General features: G+C 34.2%; 1 pseudogene; it reads left to right on the top strand.

Annotated features, from left to right (window-relative positions):
• Positions 1 to 8290: 8290 nt before the first annotated feature.
• On the top strand, positions 8291 to 9148 carry LOC148577185 (uncharacterized; annotated as a pseudogene).
• The last annotated feature ends 15462 nt before the right edge of the window (positions 9149 to 24610 follow it).

The following is a 24610-nucleotide window of genomic DNA, read 5'->3' as shown; positions in this document are numbered from 1 at the left end:
ATTACTTTTTATAAATTTTGTTTAATTTAAGAATTTATTTTTAGTATAAAGAGAAAGTCAACTAGTTATTTTAATTTTATCTATTAGAGTGTTTTTAATTTAATTTTTGGTACCTAATAATCAATTTTATATATAATTTTTTGTTAGACGTAAAAAATCTAAATATCAATTAACAAACTCAACTGAAATTTGTATTTTTTTAAAATTGTTTGAAATTAGAAAGGATATGTTTACGTGTTGATATTTCTTCTTTTAAACTCTTTCTCTTCCCCTTTTTGTCGCCAAGAATAGTTGTGTCCCTCAAAAGAGTTTTCATTGTACATGTGACTTATACGCTGAAACATATAAAGCACATGTTCGGGGTGTCGAGTTTCGGACGGGTCGGTGGTGCTTTCAGGGTGTGGTGGTAGGAACCAGCTTTGATCTGAGTTTGGAGAATGAGGGCGGAGACTTCGCGACCTCCCAAGCTGTTGCGATGCGAAGGGGGAGCCACCTGCAATGACACTCCGACGCCCAAGTCAGAGTTTGTACAAATGACAGTAAGAGTATGGAAGTAGTGACGTACCGTGGGGGAGGGTAGGGCCCTCCCCTTATATATTCTGCCCCTTAGGGCGGGTCCTACAGGATTCTTATTCCTTCTAGGAAGTTTCACCCTTCTAGCTGTAACAAGCAGTGCTGGAAGAGAGGGGGTGTCTGGGCGCTCTTATCGGGTCGCTTGTTGGCCACTCACCGAGTCGGCCGGGGCGCTGCCTCAGGCGGGCAGGACTGGAACAGCACAATATCACAAATAAAACACCAATTGCAGGTAAGACACTGCTTCATTAGTTCCCATTGCTAGATTAACCATGAAATAAAGTAATGATGTTAATTTGGAATTTGGAGAAGAAGAGATATAGGTGAAGTTAAAGATTTATGATGGGATAATTTGCGATTTTTTTTTTAAAAGTTAATAAAAATTTAAAATTTGAGTATTTTTATTGTATAGAATCTATTATTTATAGGTAAAATATTAGTTTTTTTATAAGTATTTTTGTCTGTATTCATAAAGTTTATGAATACAAATAGTTTTTTTCTTAGTTATATTAAATTATTAACCTTCACCCGATGTTTTTTGTGGTCATGAACTTTCATTCGGATTGTAAAACTTAAATCTTTTCCATTGTTATCAAGGAAAATGGATTTTATTCATTTTTTTTAACAATTGAAGGAGTAAAGTGTGATTTCTCACCATTAGTTTTATAAGTATGATTAAGAATAAATATGAGAGAGAAAGAGCAATAAAGGATTAAAGATCATACTTTACACTCTCAATATTTTTTAACATTTTAGAGGATCCATTTCCGTTTTCAAGCATTAGCTTTCAACTATTTCTGTTTTTTTTTTTTTTGTCCACAGTGAGCAAGTCAACATTTTTGGTAAAGATTAAAGCAATCGGCATGATTAAAGCAAAGTCCATAAGCTTTTTCCTTTATGGGGAGAGAAAAGTCCATAAGTTTATACAAACTAGGGCCTTAATCTTTTGTCCATAAGAAAAAAAAAAATAGTATACTTTATGTTTGTACTTTGTAACATGTGGGGTAGATTTTAATTTGCTTCAAACGTTTAAATTGTGGCATTCATAATTAAATTAAAAACGAATTGATATTTGGTTTTAATTAATCCATGTGAGGATCTACCATCCTTATTTTTTTATTACTTGTGACTCTACATCAATTTCAATCAATTGACCGACAACATGTCACTAAATTTTTTTTTTTGGTCAAGTGGATTGGACAATCCCCAATCCTAGGCATTATACCCATGTTTCACACACACACACACAACACACTCACACATACTATCATAGGTATCATGGGTTCTTAAACCAACAACCAGCCTCCACTGGAATTTGAACCCAGATGCAGCGTTGTATGAGGCGGACAGATATGCCAACATGTCACTAAATTTTAAAAGGAAATCTGTGTAACAATGTTGAAGAGTGATCACAATCATAAACCCAAAAGTTAGCAGAAACAAATTAGAGTAAATAATTAAATTAATTCCTTAAATCGTATACGTAATGTAAATTGGTGTATCAAATTTTATTTGAATTAGATTGGTCTCCTCAAATTAATTAATTAACATGCATCATGTTAATTTATAATTTGATAAAAAAAATATTGTACTATTGAATTCATGCTAACGCACATTTGAACTAAATTATCATTTTTTTTATCATAAAAAACGGATGTTTTAGTAATAAAATAACCTAAATATTTACCAATATATGTATTTATGAAAAAAAATATTTTTTTATATTTTATTACACATTTTGTTTATCTTATACAAATAAAAAAATATACACATATCTCATTTATAGTCATTTATAACATTAAACAATATAAATAAAGATTGATTTTTTTTTTATCTTATCTACAAACGAGATATATAAAATTTACAAAAAAAACATATCTTGATTACAAAATAATGTATAAGCAATTAAGCATGGCTATATATAGGTGTCAATGAGATCAATTTATTTGCGAGACTTTTGAATTTATAACTCATATCGGTAATTTTTTAAGAATTTCTTTTGATCATAAAGAGTATTAGAAAGTCAATAAATTTTGTAATTTATAATTATTAATTAATCATCATTGATATTTTTAATAATGTAAAATTTCATCCAATAATATAAAATTATTTATTTTTTTTACTAATTATATTGACTAAATTTTAATAAAAATATTAGTCCTTAAACTTTTTCTTTAACCATAGCTTCAAGTAATCAACAGTGCACACCACAAACATCAAGAAACTGAATAAGACGTGGCACATTGCCGGACTTTGGATTTCTAAGTTGGTAGTAATTTCTTCTAAGAAATTTATTTTTTGAAATATTTTTGAGAATTTAGATAACTTGTTAGATTAAAATAATTTCTTTTGCTAGTTTAGATTTTTTTGGCTAGATTAGAATCACCTTTTGCTTTTTGATTCACACTTTTTCGTATGAAGGCTTTAAATATTAACTCAGTTGCAAGAGAGGAATGGATACAGACGAATTAGCATGTATCATGGACAAATTAATGCCACAAAAGAGAGTATTATTCAATTGGGCATGATCTTGGGATGTTATCGGTAGGGGTGTACATTACTTGTTCTGATTTAAAGATCTGATCCCGATCTAAATATTTTAGAGGTTAAATGAGTGTAATTTCATTGCGTTTAGAATTAAATAAAAATTTTAAAAATACATCCGATCATTATTTAAGGTCGAGTTTAGATCAAGGCGAACTCGATTTCACTCGATTCATGTATATCCTAAAAAGACTGAAAAAGATATATATATTTTAAATTAATTTTAATATTATGTTATATTAATTATAAATTGATTGTTTTATTTTTAATTATACTTGATGAATTAGAAAATAAATCAAAGAATCATAAAATTAGAATTTATGGACAAATTCAAGTTCAAATAATATAAATATCAATTTTACGGTAATAAATATATTTTTTCTCTTTTATAAACAAGTGTATAATAATTTTTTGATATAAAGTTTATCAAGGCCCAGACTTCACCTGTCTAGATCCAGTTTTAGTGTGACTCGAAAGTAGTGTGATTTCACCGAGTCTAAGACCGGGTAAAAGTCTCAAAAATAGAGCTGATTATTATTTAGGGCCGGATCCAGATCAAAGTGAACTCGCCTTCACCCGACCCATGTATGCCTCTAGTTATCGGTGCTAATAAACATGTAAAATGTGAGCGTTTTTGTCTCTATCTTTCCATTAAAGTAAACATCAGTGCAGAATATCCTTTCACTTTACCTATTCGTAAGACGTGAAAGAACTCGATTATTGCTAATGCGGCTGTAGCGATTTCATTGTAGGTTTTTAAAAGATCAATTTTTTGGACAACAAAGTCTTTATAGGCTGCCGTAGACGAAAATAATTATTATCTTATATGTAATAATAATAATAATAATATAATTGTTGAGTTTAGAAAATTAAAGGGTTAAGTATGATTTTAGCCTCTAATATAGAGGTTAAAAATTTATTTTGTTTTCGACTTTTTTCGCTACAAAATGGTCCCAAAGGTTTCAGTTTGTTTTAAAATCATCATTTTATCAAATTTTTTTATTTTTATTCCAAAAATACCCCTAATTATAAAAACAAAAACAAAAACAAAAACAAAAACAAAAACAAAAACATTGAATAAGGGGGAACGGGGAAGGGATTCGCGGGGGGAAGGGGGAAGGATCTCGCCACTTCAATCTGCCGCCGCTGCTCCAATCCGCCGTCGCTGCTCCTCTGGGGTCGGCGGAGGTGCTCGATGGCAGTGGGTTCTGGTTCGAGGCAAGAACAGGGGAAGGCTTTGGTGGTGAGCCGAGGGAGGGGAAGAGGGAAGGATCTCGCCGCTCCAATCCGCCGCCACTGCTTGTCATCACTCAGTGGAGGTGCTCGATGGCGGTGGATTCTGATTCGAGGCAAGAACAGGGGAAGGCTTCGGTGGTAAGCCGAGGGAGGAAAAGGGGTCAAAGGGATTCAGGTGGCTCGCCAGCTTCTGCTTCTGCTTCCATTCTTCTTCTGCTTCTGCTTCTATTCTGCTTTTGCTTTTAGTATGTTGTTGATTTTTTATTATTGTTACTTTTGGTTGTTTCTGCTTCTGATTGATTATATTATTTCATTGTTGTTGTTATTGTTGTTTTACTCCTACTTCTGTTTCTGCTTCTATTTTACATCCACTCTACTCTCCTCTCTATTCAAATTCTTGAACTATGTAATACTCTCTATTCACAAAACGCTAGAATGTGATTTATAATGTGCATAAACCAATCTTCCTAACTCGCACATGCCAAACAGGCAAACATATATGCAAAAAGCAGTGATTGCCATGTCTATAAAATACAAATATATTTTTTTTCTTGCAAAACACAAGTTGTTTTGCTTGTTCCAACGCAAAAAACAGTCAAAGAAATAGTGACAGTCTCTTACATGATGACACTAATCCATCTCTTTTTAATACAATAAGATGCTACGTTTTAAGAGATGAAAAATAGCTCCCTATTAAACATAGGTAATATTTTGTATGTGTTTTGTCTTTTTTTCTTTGCAAATTTGAAATTGTATTTTGTATATTTGTCTATGAACAAATTTATATTTCTGTAAAATATACCATTAAAAGTTTTCAATGACCTAAAAAAAAGAGATTGAATCGATTTTTAAGCTTTTTAAAACACCAAAATAGATTCTGCAATTTTATTACGGCTGTGTCTATAATATCGATTATGTAGGAGACAATTTATTTTTGTCTCATAACGAATAAAATAAAAATAGAGTAGAAAAGAAAAGAGAACACAATTATGTATCATGGTATAACCACCTTGTACAATGTGACCTACATCCAGTCTCCACTATAATTATGATAGAAATTTTATTATCTTTTTCAAGGATTACAAACACCAATTCTCTAGGATTCTTCTTGTAGCGACCCTTAATTTTAAAAATATAAATAAGTTATAATTTATTTTATAAAATTAGAATTCCTTATTTTTAGAAAATTATTTTTATTATCAGTAATTGAACTAATTTTATAATAATTTGAATTTAATCAAATCTATAATAATAACCATTAGATACAATTGTCATGAGTATTATATGTATTATAAGTTTATATAGTTTTAAACCCTAGTATTATGTATTCATTATTGTTATTATATTCACTACGTTATTATTATTATTATTATTATTATTATTATTATTATTATTACTATTATTACGTTTATTATTATTATTATTACATGATCATCATTGCTATTGCTAGTATTATTATTATTATTATTAATTATAAAGGATGGAAATCAAAGCCGGTTTATATTTTGGATTAAGTTATATATATATCACTATCATTATGCATATATACATACATATAAATATATAATAATAATAAAGAAAGCCAAAGCGGCTTATAAGCCTTCATAAGTCATATGTATACCTATCTATCTATCTATATATATATATATATATATATATATATATATGAACATTGTAAGAAAGAAAAAAAAAGAGAGAGAATAGCGTAACGAAGAGAAAAAGAAATAACGTAAATTCCTTCGAATTTTCGGCTTCGATTTCTTGCAATTCGTAACTCCAATAAAAAATCTAATCCGGTAAGAGTATTTGTAACCTCCTCCTATACACGTTGGCACTATTTTTGATTAGTGAAAGTTGACAGTGACGTAGCTCCTTTATCTCTTGGGTTTGGCCAACGGAAATTTTAGGAGGCACAGACGATTCTGAACGTTTTCTTCTTCGATAGATCGGTCAGAAAGCTTCTCCGGAGCTTTGAATATTTTGATTCTGTAGAAGGTATGATTTTGGTTTCTCGTAGTTAATGTTTAATGTCACGTGAAAACTTAGGCTAAAAGACCTTAAGATAGGTATGAACTGAATGAATAATTGATGGATTGTGTATATGGTATAAAATGTGTGGTTTAGCTGTTGTTAATAATTTGCTGTTGAAGTTGGTTGGTTTTGGGAAAAGATTTAATATTGATATTTGTTTGATTTTGAAATAATGTTACTGGAAATGATTTGAATGACTGAGAGGTGTTTGGTTTGATAATTGGGACCCTTGAAGGGTGGCAGAAATTCGAGTTTTAGAGGAGATACTGCCAAAGTTTCTATAAGAATTGGAGTTTTGATTTGAGGTGTTATTTTAAAAAGGAAAGAGATTATTATGTAGCTTGTGAATTTGAGACTATTTGTTGACCCTCTGTCGCAAGATGTGACCGGGCACTTTAACTCCCCGGATTCCCCCATGGGCATGCATATATATGAATATTGAATATTATATTTGAGCTTGGAGTTCGACTCCATGGAACACTATATTGTTGAGCTTGGAGTTCGACTTCATGAAATACTATATTATTGAGCTTGGAGTTTAACTCCATGGAATACTATATTATTGAGCTTGGAGTGTGACTCCATGGAATATTATATTTGAGCTTGGAGTTTAACTCCATGGAATATTATTGAGCTTGGGGATGCGCGCACAGAGGGACTGTCCAATGGTTAACTACCAGGACATGTCGGGTTGGCTGTATAACCGACAGATGAGACTCATCCGCCATAGGACAGGTATACATCATATGCATTTGTTTGTTTGCTTGAGTGTGCATTGTTTTGGTTTGCTTAACTGTTTAATTCTGCTTATCCGCTACTTGTTCTACTTGCTGTAAATGCTTCTCTATCTGTGCTTTCCTTGCTTGAAATGTATGTGTATGTTTTTTGAGAAATCCCTCTTGACGAAGGTGTGAGGGGAGAAGGTTATTCCACCAGTGATTCGGAGGATTGGAGGCGAGAGAAAGTGAAGTATTAAGTTAAAGTTAGATTCAGAACTAGAATACCTTAGATAACTTACCTAACTTTTGGTTTAGTTTATTTTATTTAAGAATGATTTTGAGTGTCGGAGTTCTAGGAATGCCTCTGGCTTTCCCGAGACCTTTTATATTAACTATGTGGGCACCTTTACCATACTGAGAACCTCCGGTTCTCATTCTATACTATGTTGTTGTTTTTCAGATGCAGGTCGAAAGGTATCTCATTAGGAGTCTAGACACCTGAAGCGAAGTGGTTACTGTGTTATTTTGTTGTGCAGTGATGTATATACACATACTTAGCTTTCTCTCCACATAACTTATTCTTTTTGATCCTCTTAGAGGTTTATGGAGAGGCAGAATTTTGTTTATGTACATCTTGGGTTTTGGATATGTATATATATAAGTAAATATTCTCCGGCCAGCCTTGACTTCGCGGACTGAGTTAGGAGCTTGTTATTTTGTACCTATGGCTTTCGATTCCTACTTTTATTGTCTTACATTTTATAGTTATAGTTTGCCTCACACGTAAGTTGATCCGTTTCCGGAGCGTGGCACTTTTCATTTTGCGATTTTATTTTACCCATTTTCAAGGCTCCTAGTCTATTATATTCTTTCTTCTATTATAAGTATGTATTTTAATTTTTAGAAGTCGTAATACCTCGCCACCTCTATTTTACGACTTAAGCGTAAAGTTTTGGGTGGTAGGGTGTTACATTATGGTATCAGAGCAGTTCGTTCCTATAGAACCTGAGGGATGGACTGATTATGCTTCTGGGCATACTCTGGGTGTGTGTATGTGCTATTAGGATATCTGATTGATATATGTGGCATAAATATTCATGAGCATGCATCTGGAACTTGAAGCATTAAACTTGCGATATTGAGACTGATCAACTTAATATCACTTGTTTGGTGTGAACAGGGACCAAATGTCGTCTCGTGGATCCGAACGAGGTATTCAGAGAGGAAATCCCGTGGTTGAACCAATGCAAGGATGTCAAGGTGGAAACCCTAGTGCTAGTACAAGTAACATAAGTCGATACTATAGGTCTATGACCCTTACTGACTTCCTCAAGAGTGGTCCACCTCGGTTAAACGGAAACGCCAATGCCCTGGAGGCTGATCAGTGGTTCCAAGAAGTGGAGAGGTTTTTGTACACTCAGCACGTTCCTAAAGTACAGTCAGTGGAGATATTGACTCATATGTTGGAGTGAGATGCTTAGAATTGGTGGCAAGAGTTGTGTCATACCTTGCAGGTGGAGTTAACGGATGTCCCTTGGAATAGATTCAAGACAGAGTTTTACTGTAAATATTTCTTGCATGCGTTTCGCACTGCAAAAGAATTGGAATTAATGCAGATGAAGAAAAATGATATGTCCGTTGCTGACTATACTCATGAATTCGATAATCTGTGCCATTTCTCAAAAACTTGTCAAGGAAATCCAGCCGATTATGAGGAATGAAAGTGTGCTCAGTATGAGAAAGGACTAAGGAGAGATATCTTTAATTACGTGTATCCACAAAAGCTAACAAATTTTACTGAGTTGGTTAAGAAGAGCCAGCTCGCAGAGGATTGCTCCATGAAATGGACACTACTACAGGAAGGCTTTGGTGAGACTACTCCAGAGGAGCCGCGCAGGTTCGGACTGGGAATGTGCTTTCGATGTGGAGCACCGGGACACATGTCTAGAGATTGTTCGCGTGGGAGAGCCGCAGATGCGAGTTGGCCACGACAGGATCGAGGTAAGTATGATACAGAATGCATAGGACAGATTTGTTCTGTGTAGAGCTAGGACCCCGCTTTCGTTTAGGTTACATAACCGGATATGGAAGTTTAGGACTGGAAAGACTGGACGTAGTTTTGGACTTGAATACGGACTAGAAATTTAGGCCGATAGAAATATCTCTTTGATAACCAGTTAGGTGTCGAGAGAAAAAGTAAGTTGTGATAGATTTAGTGTCAGAGGCTGAACCAGTTTCGATAGTATTACATATGATGACACCATTAGAATAAGTAGAACTTAGGAGCTAGATGAAGCGAGTATTAGAAGCGATAAACCCGTCGTTCTAATACCAACCTGCCTTATAACCTTTCTGCATCGAATCTATCTTGTATCTTTCGCTTTGCGTAGACTTTTAAGCTATAAGAATATCCTGGATTTGCAAACTAAGCATGTCAAATCTTTCTGTTTTCTTTGACATGTTTAAGAATGGAAATTACGTTAGTATGAATCTTTTCTATTTTATATCAATTTTCGAGTACGAAAATTTTTGTAAGATGGGTAGAATGTAGCGACTCTCAATTTTAAAAATATAAACATAAATAAGTTATAATTTATTTTATAAAATTAGAATTTCTTATTTTTAGAAAATTATTTTTATTATCAGTAATCGAACTAATTTTATAATAATTTGAATTTAATCAAATCCATATTATTATTATTATTATTATTATTATTATTATTATTATTATTATTATTATTATTATTATTATTAGATACAATTGTCATGACTATTATATGTATTATAAGTTTATATAGTTTTAAACCCTAGTATTATGTATTCATTATTGTTATTATATTCACTACGTTATTATTATTATTACTATTATTATGTTTATTATTATTATTATTATTATTATTATTATTACATGATCATCATTGCTATTGCTAGTATTATTATTACTATTATTAATTATAAAGGATAGAAATCAAAGGCGGTTTATATTTTGGATTAAGTTATATATATATATATATATATATATATATATATATATATATATATATATATAAAGAGTATTCGTAACCTCCTCCTCTACACGTTGGCACTATTTTTGATTAGTGAAAGTTGACAGTGACGTAGCTCTTTTATCTCTTGGGTTTGGCCAACGGGAATTTTAGGAGGCACAGACGATTCTGGACGTTTTCTTCTTCGATAGATCGGTCAGAAAGCTTCTCCGGAGCTTTGAATATTTTGATTCTATACGAAGGTATGGTTTTGGTTTCTCGTAGTTAATGTTTAATGTCACGTGAAAACTTAGGCTAAAAGACCTTAAGATAGGTATGAACTGAATGAATAATTGATGGATTGTGTATATGGTATAAAATGTGTGGTTTAGCTGTTGTTAATAATTTTCTGTTGAAGTTGGTTGGTTTTGGGAAAAGATTTAATATTGATATTTGTTTGATTTTGAAATAATGTTACTGGAAATGATTTGAATGACTGAGGGGTGTTTAGTTTGATAATTGGGACCCTTGAAGGGTGGCAGAAATTCGAGTTTTAGAGGAGATACTGCCAAAGTTTCTATAAGAATTGGAGTTTTGATTTGAGGTGTTATTTTAAAAAAGAAAGAGATTATTATGTAGCTTGTGAATTTGAGACTATTTGTTGACCCTCTGTCGCAAGATGTGACCGGGTACTTTAACTCCCCGGATTCCCCCATGGGCATGCATATATATGAATATTGAATATTATATTTGAGCTTGGAGTTCGACTCCATGGAACACTATATTGTTGAGCTTGGAGTTCGACTTTATGAAATACTATATTATTGAGCTTGGAGTTTAACTCCATGGAATACTATATTATTGAGCTTGGAGTGTGACTCCATGGAATATTATATTTGAGCTTGGAGTTTAACTCCATGGAATATTATTGAGCTTGGGGATGCGCGCACAGAGGGACTGTCCAATGGTTAACTACCAGGACATGTCGGGTTGGCTGTATAACCGACAGATGAGATTCATCAGCCATAGGACATGCATACATCATATGCATTTATTTGTTTGCTTGAGTGTGCATTGTTTTGGTTTGCTTAACTGTTTAATTCTGCTTATCCGCTACTTGTTCTACTTGCTGTAAATGCTTATCTATCTGTGCTTTCCTTGCTTGAACTGTATGTGTATTTTTTTGAGAAATTCCTCTTGACGAAGGTGTGAGGGGAGAGGGTTGTTCCACCAGTGATTCGGAGGATTGGAGGCGACAGAAAGTGAAGTATTAAGTTAAAGTTAGATTCAGAACTAGAATACCTTAGATAAGTTACCTAACTTTTGGTTTAGTTTATTTTATTTAAGAATGATTTTGAGTGTCGGAGTTCTAGGAATGCCTCTGGCTTTTCCGAGACCTTTTATATTAACTATGTGGGCACCTTTACCATACTGAGAACCTCCGGTTCTCATTCCATACTATGTTGTTGTTTTTTAGATGCAGGTCGAAAGGTATCTCATTAGGAGTCTGGACACCTAAAGCGAAGTGGTTACTGTGTTATTTTGTTGTGCAGTGATGTATATACACATACTTAGCTTTCTCTCCATATAACTTATTCTTTTTGATCCTCTTAGAGGTTTATGGAGAGGCAGGATTTTGTTTATGTACATCTTGGGTTTTGGATAAATATTCTCCGGCCAGTCTTGACTTTGCGGACTAAGTTAGGGGCTTGTTATTTTGTACCTATGGCTTTCGATTCCTACTTTTATTGTCTTACGTTTTATAGTTATAGTTTGCCTCACACGCAAGTTGATCCGTTTCCGGAGCGTGGCGCTTTTCATTTTGCGATTTTATTTTACCCATTTTTCAAGGCTCCTAGTCTATTATATTCTTTCTTCTATTATAAGTATGTATTTTAATTTTTAGAAGTCGTAATACCTCGCCACCTCTATTTTACGACTTAAGCGTAAAGTTTTGGGTGGTAGGGTGTTTCACTTCTTAATCTTATCTGGGACGAGCCAAGCTTCTAATCAAGCTTGTTTCTGCTAGGTTCACTCCATATACTTTTAACACTAAGTGCTCACCCAACTTAATAAGAAAAATCTCTCAAGCTCATTATTATAAAACAAAAATATATCAAAAGAGTTTTGACATAATAATGACTTTTCTCTCAAAGTTAACTCTTTTTGTCTTTTTTTTCAAATGACTTTTTCATATACTCCACAAATTGTCTTTTACTATGAGAAATCAAAGATAAACAAGAAAGCAAGATATTCAATGTAATCTTACAAAGGAGAAGAAATATAATAGCTTGAAAGTTATGAAAAAAATCAAATTTAAGCCTCTCTCTATCTGCCTTTTATCTTGGCAGAATACCTTTTTAGTGTAGGTGTATTGCTTCCAAAACTTCAAGTTTTAAGTGATAGAGATGCTTTGAAAACTCAAATTTTTTGTGTTCACTCTTCTAGCCTCAATTTCTAGCTGATTGTTCTCCTTTTCTATTGGATAATGCCTCCAAAATTTGAGCTAGTAGATAGAATCAACTTCTGAATATTAGAATAATTAAGTTTTTCTTCTTCTCCCAAAAAATTAGGGCAGAACAAGCATAATAAAATGGTGCAGAAGTGTTGAGGAGATGGACAATTAATTCATTTAGGCTTCTTAAACAAAGAGTAACTTGTGCCTATATCAATAAAACTTGCATTAAACAACTTTTGGGTTTTTAACTCAACCAAAAACATATATTTGGCATCATCGGATCAATAAAATTAGAGGAAAAAAAATTCTAAACGACCCTGACAATTATTTCAAAAGACAACGAGGTCCTAAAAAAAATACCTTTCTCAGCCATTGATCTTTATTTCTGTGAGATTTGTTAGCATCTCTATTAATATTTTTTCTCTGTATTAACAAAATAATCCTGCATGGCATATTAAATTGTTAATTTATTCGTTAAAAGCCAACTAGGATTGACAGATTATTTTTTGAGAGTCTCATTATTTTTTAGAAATAATTATGATAGTTGTTTAAATTTATTATTATTTTTTTAAATACATTAATTAAATTTATTATATAAAATTGAAAAATATTAGTATTTTTTATTTTTACTTATAAAATTAAATAAAAAATATATTAGTAATTAACGTGTCATATAAATATATTTCAAAAAAAATCATTAAAAAAGGAGTTAATCAATCTCACAAAATTAATTATCAATGATAAAAAAAATATTTTTTTATTAGACTTTATAATTTTTTAAAAAAATTATCAGAAATCGAAATGAATATTCACCTAAAAAATTATTGTTTCCAAACTCAACAATCATGATACAATATAGTTAAATAACACCATTTTCTTTTCCATTCTTAAAAAAAATTTTCTCGTTAACCAAATTAACCTGATATTGTTAAAAAAAAATTAAAGAAAAAGAAAAAGGGAAAGAAAGCTTCCTAATATGGTAAATAAATGAAGGACCGTTTACTGTTTCTCTGACAAAAGATGAAGACCAATCATTAGAGCAACATAAACATGAGTCCCAGCACATTTTTCAAAGCAAGCAAGGCCCTGCTTAGAGGGACTTGGTTTGTTTGTATTGTAATCAATGATATTTTAATATGTGACACTTAAATTAAAAAAAAATTAAATAATATGGTATTAATATAATAACTAACGTTGCTGCATATGTTATCAATAAACGGTTGGTCTTCATCTTATTATATACCAACTTATTTAACTTTATGTATATAATTAAATATTATAATTATGTATAAATTAAATATGATTTAAGTATTTAATTTAGTTATTTAAAAAATTATATTAAATAATTTATATTAAGTATTTAAATCATAATTAATATAAGTAATTAAATTAATATTGAATATTAATTATATTATTATATTAAATTTGCTGTTATAAAATTAGCCGTTGCAAAATTAGTCGTTGGAAACTAACCGTTACTATGTTACTGTTATCATTAACAAATTAATATTTTGTTACTCTATATATACCACTTAGACACAGTTCTATTCTCACACTTTCTACTACTCTTCTTCATCTTCTTCCAAGTTTACAAAATCAAAATTCTGCTAATATTATTTTTTGTTCGAAAGAATGGATCCAAACCAACTTAATTCTTTCTTCAATTACTTACAAAACTTTTCTCAAATTCCAAATACCCAACAATCTCAAACCGCAAACTCTCAAGTTCCAAATCAAAACTTCACACTACCGCTGCGATACGGATGTTAGCATATGGCATAGTAGCTGATGCTGTTGATGATTATGTGCGCATAGGCGAGAGCACTACAATTGAATGCTTGAAAAAATTTGTTGAAGGTGTTATTTCAGTGTTCGAAGATGAATACTTGCGAAAACCAAATTCAAATGACGTTCGGCGCCTGCTACAAATGGCGGAGGGTCATGGCTTTCCTGGCATGTTGGGTAGCATTGACTGCATGCATTGGCAATGGAAAAATTGTCCAAAGGCGGGGAAAGGTATGTACATGAGTGGTTATCGTGGGGTTGCAACCATAGTACTTGAGGTTGTAGCTGTAAGACCCAGAACCTTTGAAAAGTCTTTTTATGATCAAGTCTCAAATCATATAATTATTTATAACCTTAATTTCAGAAATTATTTTATTAAAGATAATTAAGGCAAGTTTTGATTTATTGAATTTGAGACAATGTGTATTTGGTGTTTGTAGCAGCCTTATGTATTATTTGATTGTCACGAGTGATTATGAATGTTTGTTTGGCTGAATTGTTGTGTGGTTTTATGAAACGAAATGCTTTTGAAATTGATTCTTTTAAAGCTTTGAGATCGAGTTTAATCCGTTGAGAATTGATTTGAGCTAAGTTGACTCTTTTGATAACGTGAAAGATAGAATACTCTTTGAAATTCAGCCTAGTTTGCTTTAATTGATTTGGTTTTAATAAATGATTTGTTGCTGAACCGATTCTTTAAAGCTTTGGAAATAAGTTAAATCGGTTGATATTGAGTTGATTTTGAAATGGTTTTCTTGAGATATGCCACTGAGGCGACTGTTGGATTTAGCTTACTTTTGAATTGATTTCTGGTTTTGAGCTGTTGAAAAGGAATGAGAAACGGTTTAGTTGGGACCCGAACCGGGTGGCAAAAGTCCAAGTTTTAGGGGAGGTGCTGCCGATATTTCTACAAAATCCTAGTCTTGTTTGAAAAGTTATTTAAAAAGGGTTGGATTCGAGAAGTTGTATTATTTGATTTATTAAGAGAATATTTATGTTTTCAAGCTTAATTTATTTAGTGAACCTTATGCCTTGAGTTTGACTTAATTAGAAATAAACTATTTTTACTGTTTGAATCAGTGAAGGAAAGAATGATGCTCTAATATTGATTTCAAAAGGAGCCTTTAGTGATTTCAAAGGAATATAGACTTTTTATTGAGTAATTAAGTTTGAGGCATTTTGGAAGAGTTAGAAAAATGGGTTCCAAAAAGAAACCTGAAAGTGGTTTGATTCAAATGAACCGGTTCCTTTTCAAATGAGTTGATTTTTGGACCGGGTTGGAACTTGTGATTTCGTATGGTCGGTTTCATAATAAATTCAGTTTTATTTACTTGAACCGAGAATCCATGATTTTAAGAGTTTCAATGAATTTTAAGGAATTGATATAGGTTGACCTTCCCTAAAGACTTGGGACTCTGCCGAGAAGCTTTTGTTATAAAATCCCATTGTTGGATGGGTGGTTTTGAATACTTTGAAATAAATCCTTAACTTGCCATGGTTTTGGAAGTTTTGGAGAGAGAATGCCGAGAGTGGCTTTGTTTTAAAAAAGGGGACTCACTTTGAGTAATATTTGGCTTATGAGCCTGAGATGATTTGAGAAATGAGATCTTTAAAGCCAAGGCTGAAAAGATTTGAAATTTGATTTCAAAGTGAAATGGCTTGAGAACAGTGATTTATGGCTTAAATGCCGATTTTATGAATTTGATGATGTTGAATGGTGGAAGTGCTGTTTTGTTATGGGCAAGAATGGCTGTGTATGGTTATGAATATTGGCTGGTTTTGGATTGAACCGTGAGCCAGAATGGCTGTGTACGATATTGATTTATGGCTGATTGCCGAATGAGTTATGGGCTGTATGGCTGACTATGAATTATGAATTTAAGCCGGATGGCTGAGATGGATGTTGATCCATGGTTGGGACTGAATGAATATATGCTTGAGATACCTGGATAGTAGCAAGGGTTGTGGTTCGTCCCACTTGCTCCAGGTCAGAGACTGTGACGCCTGGGTAGTAGCGGTAGTAGTGGTGATTCCACTCGCTCCAGGTTGAGCTTTTAAACACCCGCCTGGGTAGTAGCCGCAGTAGTGGTTATTCCACTGGCTCTGGGTTGAGCGGGTAGTAGCAATGGGGTTGTAGCTCAAACCTACTTGCTCTGCGATGGGTGTTTCTGTCCATGGTTAGCTACCAGGACGTGTCGGGTTGGCTATATAACCGACAGATGATATCATCAGCCACTAGGGCAGGCATGCATCATATGCATTTATGGGACATTGTTTAGGTGTGCATATTGTACGTGGTTTGCCTTTGTGATTAACTGCTAATTGTTCTACTTGCTGTAACTGTTTGTTTGTGCTTGAACTTCCTATCTGTGTTTGCATCTGGGACTCTGTTGGACTGTGGTGATTGGTTGATGGTTGGATTGTTTGGGCCTAGGGCCATGGTTGGAATGAGATGAACCGATGGTTGATTTCGGTTTTGTATTTCTGGTTTGGAATAAAATATGAAAGGCTATTTTGGTTCAGTATAGATAAACCCTTTTGAAAGGCTTTTGAGTTTTTGAGAATTGAACTGTTCCTCTTTCAGAAAAGATTTTCGATTCCTCTTTTATTATAAATCGTTGTTTTTGAAAAGAGGCATAAGACGGTTATTAATCACTGGTACGGGTTATCCTCACGTATTCTATTACAGTAATTCCCAAAAACCCTCTACTGAGAACCCTTTCGAGGATAATGTTCTCACCCCCTACATTTTTCCCCTTTCAGGATATGGACGCAGAAGTCACGAGAAGTTTATTTAGTTGTTATTGAGATGCTCTGTATTGTTTTAGTTATGTTTTATTGAACCCTCGCCATTATCTTGATATATTCTGTAAGAGGGATAAGAATTATATTGGTTAATGCTTGTAAAGTTATTTATATATATTTATGTATATATATGGATGTACTCTTTATGAGTTGTTGTAAGTTGTATGATATTTATGGATGTACGTTATCGAACGAAAGTATTTTTGGGAGAGGTATTGCTGTTTAAAGTTTTTAATCAGGCTCATATTGTAGTATTAAATAGTATAAGCATCGTCGTAATGTCCGAGCTATCAGAGTTGCGCAGCCGGAAGCGTGAGCTTTGGTAGTTAGGGTGTTACATTATGGTACCAGAGCAGTCCTTCCTGTAGAGCCTGAGGAATGGACCGACTATGCTTCAGTTGCATACTCTGAGTGTTTGTCATGTATTAGGTCTTGTCGAATGACGAGAATTAAAGCTTTATGCACATGACGGTCTATTGATTAACGCTGTTAGTCTTGCATTGCATGATTCTCGGTATTAAGTTTGGCCGGCTTAATACTAGTGAATTATGTATATGAAGGCACTGATGGGTTATCATAGATGTTATACGAGTTTTGAGTAAAGCGAATCGCGGGTTTTGGGAACGTTGGAAACTATTTCTCGAGGCTATTCAATTGCGTGTCTTGAATTCTGTTCAAGTCGACCTGTTCCTTCATGTCCTAATTTGAGGTTCTTGTTTGCTAATCCTTTTGAAAAGTAGTTTGATTTTTCAACTCTATTCCTCTATTCATATGCATTCTTGTTTGATCTTAATTGCATATGCTTGTTTGGAATCCTTGTTGCGTCTATCTTCCTCAGTTTGAGTTCTTCTTGATTCAGGTATTCTTTGATATAGCTTTGAACTTGTCTTAATGCACTGTGCCTTTTAACTCAGGGTTCTGAGTCCATTCTTTGAGAAATTGTTGATTCAGTTTTTCTCTTACTTGACAGTGATCACAGCCAATTTTGAGATTTTATAAATTGCTGTTGATTAGATATATACTTTTCTATATATGAAACTTTGAGATTACTTATACAGTTTAACAACTATTTCTTTCTAATACCTCGCCTGTACTTGTACTGGTTTACGGAATTGCACTTACTTTTAAAGTAAATTGACTTTCTAGTAGTTTTACTATAGTTCCATTGCACATCTTCAATTGATTATATATTTGGGGTATTTTTTAAAATTCTGGAAAGAGAGGGGATTTCTTGCTTTTATCCCGGTTGAGTTTCGTTGGATAAACTTTACTTAATTCATTTTGATTTGAGTTTGATTTAGCATACTACATGGTTTATGTCATTGTTGTTCTTTTAAAAATGTTGGACTTATAGCTTTTTTCTTATGAACGGACTCGCTTCTTCTTAAGCTTTTCACCTCTATGAATGTCATACGTGATTCTGTTTTTAAATATACATCTACCTTTTGGGAGCACTATAATCAATCTCAGCTTTCCTTCTATGGTGAATCTCATTCTTATGAGTTAGTTTGATTCGTTTCAAAAATAGTGCATCATTTATCCTCTCATTGTCTCTACCAGAGTTTTTAGTCAAAGATTTATCCTTGAGAAATTACTAATGATTGAGTTGTCTTTTCCTATGACTTTTGTATTCTTTTAAATCAATTGAAAGCTTGTTTGATGTCTCATGCCTAGTGAATCTTGTTTGAGCTATCTTGGTTTAAGATCCTTTTTTTGTACGGTTTGACTCCTTCAAGTACATCTTAAACTTCTTGAATGTTCTTCTGAGATGGTGATTTCAAGAACACTTTTGGAGTCTTGTTTTGAATTTTTTTAAGAAGTTTTGAATTCTCTTTAAAGAAATACTAAACGAAAATTATTTTTTGTTGCTTGATTTAGATTGAAACCATTGTTCAATTTTGACGAAGTTAATTTAAATTTGGCATGCACTATTTTTAAATGAAGTTTTGAAAAGCTTCATTGTTTAGTGGAAATCGGTTCGTTTGTAATGCACCACTTATTTCCTTTACCAAATTGTAAGCAAATTTTTTACTCCGGAGTTTCTTTTCTAAAAAGAGTTTAACTCCTCTTTTGTCCTTGCTATGAATGTTATACACGCTTGTTTGAATATGGACTTTGAGAATTTTTAAACAAGCATTTGATTTTTCTTCCGAGTTTTTTTGTGACTACTTTTGGTTAAGATTGTGCACCCAACTAACTTTCTAAAATATTTGATGAAAATATTTTTGCTCTTAGCCAAATCTGGGTGCATTTTGTTTTTAAAACTCTGCATAATCTACTTCAACATGAAGTTGAATTAGAGCAAAGCCACGTTATTGCTTTTGTTGCCCTATTGAGGAATGTTTGCTATTGAGCTTTTCTTCTAAATTGCAAAGTGATTTTCTGCAAGTTTTTGATTCTTTTACGAACAATGTATTTGGTAGTATTTTTAATCATGCTCTTAAGTTCTGTGAGTTTTGTCTTGGGTTTGAGATATTCTTTTCTGTAAATCTCATACTTCTTTGGCTCAGCTTGAATTGGTATCAAGCTAATGCGTTGACTTTCTTCTTATTTGTCCTGTTGAATTTCTTGATCCAAGGGTTATTTTTGAAGTTGTCAATGAAATTGTGTCTAGCAAACTTCATTACTTGAGTATCCTTGTTTATCTAGAATTGGATACATTCTCTCAAATCTATGAGTACTACCCTTGACATTTGACTCTCCTTTCTAAATCTTGTATCCTTTTGAGTAGACTCGAGAATTGTTCTGATATCACGTGCAACTTGTAGACGTAGTAGCGCGATGCGTTAGTTTTTTAAGACGTGATATGTGTGTATGGAAGGTGAAGCGGTAGGTGTAAAACGTTATGAGTTGTGGGTGTTCTGTTCCTTGCGAACGGGTTTGCGGTTGTTAGGCTTATGATTGGCTATGAGGTTGTAAAATGATTGGTGGAGTTAGGAAATTGAAGTTCTGAAGTGGGAACGAGAATTGTCAGCGAACGTTATGCCGCTGTTTAAATACCAACATGCTTTGCAGCCTTTTACCACACTAATTACCACTTTACTTTGTGAACGCCTATCTTGATTTGCACCCTATTTTGGTACCTCAAGTTTTTGTAAAGCTTTGAGATCATATGACCTTGTGCATTGAGCATATGTTGTAACGTTTGCTTTGCAATCACACTCCTACCTTTGTATCGTTATGCATACGACCATCCAAGTATTTGAAAAACTATATATATGTTTATATTTTGAGATATTTTTGCTTCTTCCATAAAAGTGTTCAAGGGTGAACTGTTATGAAATTTCTTTTGTTTTGTATCAATTTTCGAGGACGAAAATTTTTGTAAGGTGGGTAGAATGTAAGACCCAGAACCTTTGAAAAGTCTTTTTATGATCAAGTCTCAAATCATATAATTATTTATAACCTTAATTTCAGAAATTATTTTATTAAAGATAATTAAGGCAAGTTTTGATTTATTGAATTTGAGACAAGTTATGATTTATTATCCAATTTTATAATTATTGGATTATTTTCTATATTCAAATTATAAAGTTGGTAGTTGTGAAATAATAAGGATTTCTATATAATTTGGATTAAATAATTAATATTTTAAATATTAATACTGCTACTTTGGAAAATAAAGGGTTTAATTATATTATTTCTAATTATTTTGATTTGAGCATTTTATGGAAAATAATTTGTAAAATTGGTGAGCAAATAGTATTTTCTATATGCAATTAGTGTTGGATTTAATGTGGGTTTCAATTACTATATTATCCACAATTTTATTAGAAATTACTAAAATGCCCCTAGCCCTAATTTTCTCACAAACCCTAACCCACTACCCGGTTTCCCTAAACCCAGCAGCAGTGACACATTTTCCCCTTCCTCCAATTCAATGCGTAGCAGCAGCAACTGCTGCCATCAAATGAAATGGAAAGAAAGAAAATGGTTAGGAGGAAGACGGGAAAGAGAGGGAAGAGGGGAGGTATGGCGCTGGCGAGGAGCCACTGCCGCCGTGCCACCAACGCTGTCGCGAAGAAGAGGCGTCGGAGAGAGGGAGCATCATCCGCGCCGTCTTCCAACCGTCGTCCGGCCCGTCATCTTCGGTGTCTCACTATCGTTGCTGGGGAAACCGCATGCCTTCGAGGTTCCTGCCGCCGCCTTGGAGTCCGTCGTCAGCGTCACGGCCAAAGAGGAGATCTGAGAGAGAAGGAAGAGGTGGCCATGCTCCCGCCACCATACGCCGCGTCGTGCCTGCGCCATCATTCACGCTCGTCGGCGTGAGCTTGTTGCTGTCGAGGAGGAGTTGGTGTCGCAGGCGAGAGGGAGAGACGCAGCGCGCGAGGAACAGAACGCGATGGAGGAGAGGAATCTTGTCACCGTCGGTCTATGGCTGCCACTGGGGATGGGTTGCTGAGAAACCACGCCGCCATCGCCAGAAGAACACTGCCGGTAAGGTCTTGTTAATGGATTCTGTTTCTTTTGAATTCCGAGAATGCCATAGTAATGGCTTGTCGCTGCAGCGGTCATCTGAGTCGCGTGGAGGGAAAAAGAGCCACTAGGTGTCGCCGCACCTGGCCTCCGCCGCCTCTATCGCCGAAAACAGCCACCGAGTCCTCTGTTTTGGTAAGAATTTCTGAGTCGAAAGGCTTTTTGTCGCTGCTCTGTAAACTTATGCTGAGGCGTCGCGGTGTTGTCCATCATAGGGTTGTGTATCGATGCTTGCGTGTCATGCTCGGAATTCACGGCTGCTTCGTTTTGCTAGTTCAGTAAGTACTTATGTTTCGGAAAACCTCGCGTTAGTATTCTGCTGTGTTCGGTTAATGAATATGAGTTTTGATAACGTGGGATCGAGTCCTGATTATTGTATGTTGCAATTAGTGTTGCTATGGTTATTGCGAACGTGACTGGGAGCTAAGGTTTTGGTTGCTATCAGTTCGGGTTGAGGTGGAAAGGACTCTGTGAGACGTTTGGATTATGGAATTGCGTTTTGAGGTAGGGGCGCTTTCCGAAAATTATATTTTACATTGGAATTATTACATATGGATACTGATGTGAGACAATGTGTATTTGGTGGTTGTAGCAGCCTTATGTATTATTTGATTGTCACGAGTGATTATGAATGTTTGTTTGGCTGAATTGTTGTGTGGTTTTATGAAACGAAATGCTTTTGAAGTTGATTCTTTTAAAGCTTTGAAATCGAGTTTAATCCGTTGAGAATTGATTTGAGCTAAGTTGACTCTTTTGATAATGTGAAAGATAGAATACTCTTTGAAATTCAGCCTTGTTTGCTTTAATTGATTTGGTTTTGATAAATGATTTGTTGCTGAACCGATTCTTTAAAGCTTTGGAAATGAGTTAAATCGGTTGATATTGAGTTGATTTTGAAATGGTTTTCTTGAGATATGCCACTGAGGCGACTGTTGGATTTAGCTTGCTTTTGAATTGATTTCTGGTTTTGAGCTGTTGAAAAGGAATGAGAAACGGTTTAGTTGGGACCCGAACCGGGTGGCAAAAGTCCAAGTTTTAGGGGAGGTGCTGCCAAAATTTCTACAAAATCCTAGTCTTGTTTGAAAAGTTATTTAAAAAGGGTTGGATTCGAGAAGTTGTATTATTTGATTTATTAAGAGAATATTTATGTTTTCAAGCTTAATTTATTTAGTGAACCTTATGCCTTGAGTTCGACTTAATTAGAAATGAACTATTTTTACTGTTTGAATCACTGAAGGAAAGAATGATGCTCTAATATTGATTTCAATATAAAAAGGAGCCTTTAGTGATTTCAAAGGAATCTAGACTTTTGATTGAGTAATTAAGTTTGAGGCATTTTGGAAGAGTTAGAAAAATGGGTTCCAAAAAGAAACCTGAAAGTGGTTTGATTCAAATGAACCGGTTCCTTTTCAAATGAGTTGATTTTTGGACCGGGTTGGAACTTGTGATTTCGTATGGTCGGTTTCATAATAAATTCAGTTTTATTTACTTGAACCGAGAATCCATGATTTTAAGAGTTTCAATGAATTTTAAGGAATTGATATAGGTTGACCTTCCCTAAAGACTTGGGACTCTGCCAAGAAGCTTTTGTTATAAAATCCCATTGTTGGATGGGTGGTTTTGAATACTTTGACATAAATCCTTAACTTGCCATGGTTTTGGAAGTTTTGGAGAGAGAATGCCGAGAGTGGCTTTGTTTTAAAAAAGGGGACTCACTTTGAGTAAAATTTGGCTTATGAGCCTGAGATGATATGAGAAATGAGATCTTTAAAGCCAAGGCTGAAAAGAGTTGAAATTTGATTTCAAAGTGAAATGGCTTGAGAACAGTGATTTATGGCTTAAATGCCGATTTTATGAATTTGATGATGTTGAATGGTGGAAGTGCTATTTTGTTATGGGCTGGAATGGCTATGTATGGTTATGAATATTGGCTGGTTCTGGATTGAACCGTGAGCCGGAATGGCTGTGTACGATATTGATTTATGGCTGATTGCCGAATGAGTTATGGGCTGTATGGCTGACTATGAATTATGAATTTAAGCCGGATGACTGAGATGGATGTTGATCCATGGTTGGGACTGAATGAATATATGCTTGAGATACCTAGATAGTAGCAAGGGTTGTGGTTCGTCCCACTTGTTCCAGGTCAGAGACTGTGACACCTGGGTAGTAGCGGTAGTAGTGGTGATTCCACTCGCTCCAGGTTGAGCTTTTAAACACTTGCCTGGGAAGTAGCCGCAGTAGTGGTTATTCCACTGGCTCTGAGTTGAGCGGGTAGTAGCAATGGGGTTGTAGCTCAAACATACTTGCTCCGCGATGGGTGTTTCTGTCCATGGTTAGCTACCAGGACGTGTCGGGTTAGCTATATAACCGACAGATGATATCATCAGCCACTAGGGCAGGCATGCATCATATGCATTTATGTGACATTGTTTGGGTGTGCATATTGTATGTGGTTTGCCTTTGTGATTAACTGCTAATTGTTCTACTTGCTGTAACTGTTTGTTTGTGCTTGAACTTCCTATCTGTGTTTGCATCTGGGACTCTATTGGACTGTGGTGATTGGTTGATGGTTGGATTGTTTGGGCCTAGGGCCGTGGTTGGAATGAGATGAACCGATGGTTGATTTCGGTTTTGTGTTTCTGGTTTGGAATAAAATATGAAAGGCTATTTTGGTTCAGTATAGATAAACCCTTTTGAAAGGCTTTTGAGTTTTTGAGAATTGAACTGTTCCTCTTTCAGAAAAGATTTCCGATTCCTCTTTTATTGTAAATCATTGTTTTTGAAAAGAGGCATAAGACGGTTATTAATCACTGGTACGGGTTATCCTCACGTATCCTATTACAGTAATTCCCAAAAACCCTCTACTGAGAACCCTTTCGAGGATGATGTTCTCACCCCCCTACATTTTTCCCCTTTCAGGATATGGACGCAGAAGTCACGAGAAGTTTATTTAGTTGTTATTGAGATGCTCTGTATTGTTTTAGTTATGTTTTATT

Source organism: Arachis ipaensis, chromosome B1 (genome assembly GCF_059453495.1).
Source record: "Arachis ipaensis isolate K30076 ecotype BB chromosome B1, ASM5945349v1, whole genome shotgun sequence".
NCBI classification, from domain to species: domain Eukaryota; kingdom Viridiplantae; phylum Streptophyta; class Magnoliopsida; order Fabales; family Fabaceae; genus Arachis; species Arachis ipaensis.
Note: the sequence above shows the minus strand (reverse complement) of the source record. Positions and strands in the feature narration are given on the sequence as shown.